The sequence below is a fragment of the Pimephales promelas genome, chromosome 3, assembly GCF_988280905.1.
Source record: "Pimephales promelas chromosome 3, fPimPro1.hap1.1, whole genome shotgun sequence".
NCBI lineage: Eukaryota > Metazoa > Chordata > Actinopteri > Cypriniformes > Leuciscidae > Pimephales > Pimephales promelas.
The window spans coordinates 35,281,241-35,287,418 of NC_142771.1; positions in this window are offsets into that span (position 1 = coordinate 35,281,241).

A 6,178-nucleotide genomic window follows, 5' to 3' on the forward strand; every position below is an offset into this window, starting at 1 on the left:
TCATTTTGGAGCCAAAAATAAAACTAATTGTAAAATATTTTTTTTTTCAGCTTAGATTTTTTATGAGGTGTCCAGAACAACATACTAAAAGTCTTACAAAATCCTAGTTGAGGAAATATGTTAAAGGAGTAGTTCACTTTTAGAAAAACTTTTTTAAAACTTAGAAACACTTTTTTGAGCTTATAAAAGTTCAACTTTGTTATTTTTTTAAAACGAGCATTTGTTTCGCTTGATAAGACTCTTATTCATCGTCTGGAATCGTTTAATGCCCTTTGAACAGTTTGCACTGAAAGTGTCTTTTGGACCTTGAACCGTTTGGTTCCCATTGAAGTCCATTATATATGGAGAAAAATACTGGAATGTTTTCATCAAAAACCTTAATTTCTTTTCGACTGAAGAAAGAAAGACATGGACATCTTGGATGACATGGGGGTGAGTAAATTATCAGCAAAAGTTTTTTTTTTTTTTTTTAAGTGAGCTACTCCTTTAAATTCTCATCAATCCGAAATGTGTGCCAATAAGGCCAGGCAACAATACACCCCAATGGGGCTATTTTTTCCCTATATTCCTATCAAAACAAAACTTTATACAATGAAAGTATCCATGAAAAGTACAAAAAACATTTTATTACAAGTTTCTTTGAAAATGAATTTGAATATGCATGAGCTACACCAATCAAATATGCCCAAAATACACCCAAATAGGCTTCATTTTTTCCTTTACTCCTACCACAATAAAACTTTAATCTACATGAAAAGTAAAACATTTTGGTAACACTTTATAAACTGCACACTATTAATCATTTGTTAAAGGGTTAGTTCACCCAAAAATGAAAATTAAGTCATTAATTGCTCACCCCCATGCTGTACCAACCCCGTAAGACCTTCGTTCATCTTCAGAACACAAATAAAGATATTTTTGATTGAATCTGAGAGCTGTATCAGTCCTACATAGGATGCCTAAGGGACTGGCTCTTGACGGCCCATAAAGTCATTAAAGAAAAGGTTTAAATATTCCATGTGCCTACAGCGGCTCAATTATAAGTTTATCAAGCGACGAGACTACTTTTTGTGCGAAAAAAACATAAATAACGACTTAATTCGACTGTTCTGTTACTTCCTTATCGGCGCATGCGCGAGAACTGAGACGAAGACGTTCTTCTCCTTCGACTACTTTTTGTTACCGGCTGCTCACCGCTTAGGAGTTTTACCGCCCCCTACCGTATAAGATGATGTGCTGATATAGCTGGAAGTGTAAAACTTTCTGTTTACAAGCAGAGGAAGATGCGCGCTGTACATACGCTTTTCAATTAGCGTATTTTCCGCACTATAAGGTGCACTTAAAAGCCTTTAATCTTCTCAAAAAACGACAGTGTTCCTTATAATCCGGAGCGCCTTATATATGGATCATCATCTTATACGGTAGGGGGCGGTAAAACTCCTAAGCGGAGCAGCCGGTAACAAAAAGTAGTCGAAGGAGAACGTCCTCGTCTCAGTTCTCGCGCATGCGCCCATAAGGAAGTAACAGAACAGTCGAATTAAGTCGTTATTTATGTTTTTTTCGCACAAAAAGTATTCTCGTCGCTTGATAAACTTATAATTGAGCCGCTGTAGGCACATGGAATATTTAAACCTTTTCTTTAATGACTTTATGGGCCGTCAAGAGCCAGTCCCTTAGGCAGTCTATGTAGGACTGATCCAGCTCTCAGATTCAATCAAAAATATCTTTATTTGTGTTCCGAAGATGAACGAAGGTCTTACTGGGTTGGTACAGCATTTTTGGGTGAACTAACCCTTTAAGAATGAGTAAACAGTTAATTCACAATTTATAATGCCTTAATAATAAGCAGTTTATTGATCATGCTATAAATGCTTTTTTTTCTTGATTTATAAGCATACTGCGTTTAATAATTGTATTTTCATAAATTGTTAATGATCAATTAATAATTTCAAAATGAAGAACCCTCTCACTCTCTTTCTTACCCTCTTGCTTGAGGGTGTCAATGATGGCCTTCTGGACAGCAGTCAGGTCGGCAGTCTTACCCATGATTGCAGTTTTGAGTAATGAATCAGGCTGGGAGTTTTTAAAAGAGTTTGTTGAGATAGGAATTTTGGGTTTTCATGAGCTGTATGCCAAAATCAACAGTATTACAGTTTTTCTCGATTGCTTAAACACATTTCTTGAAACTATCCCTCTTATTCTCAAAACAGTAAACACAAATCCATAACGTCTCACCCAGTTTCCCAAACAAACTATTTTCAGGTCAAAATGAAACTCTACATTCAAAACCATTCACTCTTGCTGAAAAAACAAACTTTGCCCTCAGACAGGACACACAAGCCCTCAAAATAACACACACTACAACATAGTCTAACACACTGGTCCAATAAATTCAAAACAACATTTCCAAAACTGGTAAGTTATGTTACTTGTGGTTCCCCTCCTCACAAACTTTTTCACATGACAAAAGACACAACCAATGGATTCATTGGCACATTTTTATTCATTCATGTACTACACAGTACCACAAAAAAAAAAAAAAAAAAAAAAAAAAAAGATTATTCCACCTCAGCCTCCTGCCTTTGGTCTGGGTCAAGCCAATCACATCCACATCACTGGCTATATTAGCCCTAGCCCGGCAGCAGAGGTAAAATTATTTTGCCTGACTCACCCCTGTTTTCCTGTTTTTCTCCCTGAAATTTCTGATGATGGAGGCGAAGGTGAAGTGACTCAAATTAGGCTGTACTCGTTGTCCAGCCTCCCTCATAGTCATGCCATGGACAAGGACATGATCAACTCAAGTGGCTCTAATTTCATCTGAGACTGCTTTTCTCCTCCTGCTTCACCACCATCTCTTCTACCTCATCCTTCACCACGTCCCCCTCTTCCTCCTCCTCTCCCTCCTTCACCATGTCCTCTTCCTCCTCCTTCACCACGTCCTCCTCTTCCTCTTCTTCCTCCTCCTTCACCATATCCTCTTCCTCCTCCTTCATCGCATCCTCCTCTTCCTCCTCCTTCACCATATCCTCTTTATGGTGATTCTCTTTACAGTTTTTCTTGATTGTTTACACACATTTTCTGGTACTTGAGACACAATGACCACAACACGTAACTCATTCACCAACTCCCTGAATCAATTCTACTGAACTACAAGCACAATTCCTGCTTTACACTCAAATTGCAGTTCTAAAACACACGTTTTTCAAAACACTACACACAATTCTCTGCATTTGGCACAATTTTCATGCAGAAAATCTCTTGTTTTCACGAGGAGCACACTGCCATTCAAATATTCACACTGACTCGTCACATGGGCAAACACATGTCACACAGTTTTACAATTAGCAATCAGAGCTTTAGCATAAAAGACCAAAACCAAAGAGAGGAGGCAGCATAGATATTTTTTATATCTTTTTTTACTGTAACAGCATAAAAAATTCTGTTGTTTTGTATGTAGACCACTGTAAGTTTGTGTTGGTTGGGGTGTACAAAATGTGGGATCTATCTCCCATTGATTTTGTGGGAAAAATAAAATATATTTGTTACCATGTATTTGTGTGTTCTGTGTATAAAAAACAATATTCTCAAATATTTTACAACACAGTTATGTATGTAATGTCTGCAGTAAGTGTAACACTGAACAAAAAAGGGCCAATTCATTATGATGAATGGAGAAGAAGTGTTTTCCATTGATCATAGTGTTTTACATTGACCACATCAGTGTTCAACTGGTTCTTATAAATGTCTATTCATATGATGGTTTGTGTGTGTCATTTGAAAACAAAATACCATTTTGAGAAGAAATAACATTGTTTTGAATGTAAAGTTTCATTTTGCAGGAGAATTGAGGGGTTTTGCCGATTGTGTGAGTGTTTTTAGATTTGTGTGTAGAGTTCTGAGAGTATGAGGCATTCTTTCAGAAAATGTGTGTAAACAATCGAGAACCACCAGAATCACCATATCCTCTTCCTCCTCCTTCACCATATCCTCTTCCGCTTCCTCCACGTCCTCTTCCTTCATTTCTTTGTGGATCCATTGTTCCAAAACTCAGATGAACTGACTCTGGCACTTTTAGGCACCTTGAAAGTTCTGAATGATGTGTGTTAAATTGTGACTCTCAGTGTTTTCATCTGGGTAATTGTGTGCTAAGTGAGCTGAAACTATGCTGACTTGAGTGAACAATATTGAATGCTAGTGCTTTCTAAATGACCACATGGTCTAGGCAATGAGAAATTAAGGGATTTGTGTGTAGAGTTTTGCAGTGATTGTTCAACAATTCTGATTCATGTGTCAAAACAGGGAATAGTGTTTATAGTTTAGGGAAATGGGTGTGCTTTTTGATAAATGGCATTATGGTTTTGAAATTTTAGTTCAAAAGCCTGGTTATAGTGTTTAAGCAATTGAGAAAAACTGTAATGATGTCAGTGAATACATTTTATTTCACTTGATCAAGTGAAATAAAAGGAAATACAAAACAATCAGTGTAACAGCCATAAATATGAACTATTATTCACAAATGTGGACACAGAAGTGTGTGTGAGGCGCTCACATGATCACCTGATCATCTCCACTAGATAGTGAATGAAAGTCATCATGAAGTGCTGATCGCAGTAACTGTTCCTCCCTCAATAGTGTTTGTTGATGAATGATTGAGGAAAGCAGGAATCAAAGAACAAGCTCAAATATCAGACATGTTCATGTGTGTAACACTTTCATCACTACATCATTCCCACAATGCCATTGTGTTATTTAGATTTCATGACATGTAGATAGCATAAAGAATTAGCCGTGTCCAAACTTCTGATCATAGTTTATCAGATTTAGGACACAGAATACTCTTTTGGATTTTGAATAAATGAGTTTAAGTATTCTTCTTTTTCATTCTTTTATTTTTAGGATGGATATCGTTCACCCAAAAAGACAATGTTCATGTCTTTCTAACCCTGTTTTTATTGTTCTGTTAAACTAAATATTGAGATGAGTCTGAGCCATTGGTTGATTTTTACAGTCAAGCTCTTAAAGGACTAAATGAGTGTCATAATAGTGTGTGTTCAGAGTTAACGGCTGTAATGGACAGATGTCATGGGATTCACATTCATGTTCAGTGTTGATGATGCAATTTAAGTTCTGTTGTTTTTGATATGGAAATAAATAAAATGAACAAGACACCCAAAATACTGTTTTTTATTTCCATTTGATAGACATGTTTATAAATCATTTTTACTTTAATTACATCTAATTTCCCTCTTTCTTTTTCTATTTTTAGCCCCCGACAGCTTTTTTGCTTTCTCCATCTTTTTCGAGTTTCAACAACTCCTGCTGCTCACTCAGCGTTCACGGCGCCCGTCCACTCGCAATATTTCCCATCTATGTCAAAATAAATTCTATGATGAATCTTATGAGGGCGCCGGTGTTCAGTCAATGTAGTATACTGTCTTTGTCAGAATAGCATATCAGAAGTTGAGTTATAGCGGGGTCTGTCAATTTAGCTTGCTTTGTCAAAACAGCATTGTTTCTGGGTTTGATAGCCCCTAGTTTAATATATATAAAAAAATATTATAAAGGGGTATGCTGCCATTTATTTAGCTCGACAGGGAATGAACCCTTTAAAAGGTTAAAATGAAACTTTCCTCCCACTTATTTTCCATGTTTAAACTACAGTTAGCAGAAAAATAAGCATTAATCATTTAAAAGCAAAACATTAGTCTTGGTCAGATGACGCCAAACGCTAGAACCTCGAGTTAAGGCATGCAATTAGATAATGTGTATGTAATATGCAATATAATACACCAACATGTACCGTTAGGTATGTAATCTTAGGTATGCTGAAATGGTTTAAATTAAACGCATGCGCAATTCACAAATTTCACTGCAGCGTTTGACCTGTGCATGTCTGTTAGTCCTCTAAAGCCTAGTTTACACTACATAATTTTAAAACGATGAGCTGGACTGTACAGTTCACACTACATGACTTGCTCTCTGTGAAATCAGGAGTGTTCAAGTTGTTGAGCTGTTCACATCACATGACAGAACGTGATTGATCCGCAACAGGAGGTACGCGCTACATGAGTTGACAATGAGTTGAGACTCTGTCTCCCTATGATTTTATCTTGTCTACAAACCACGTTTTATCATGAAAAATCATGCGATAAAACAAACCAGAAATGACGTGAAACAG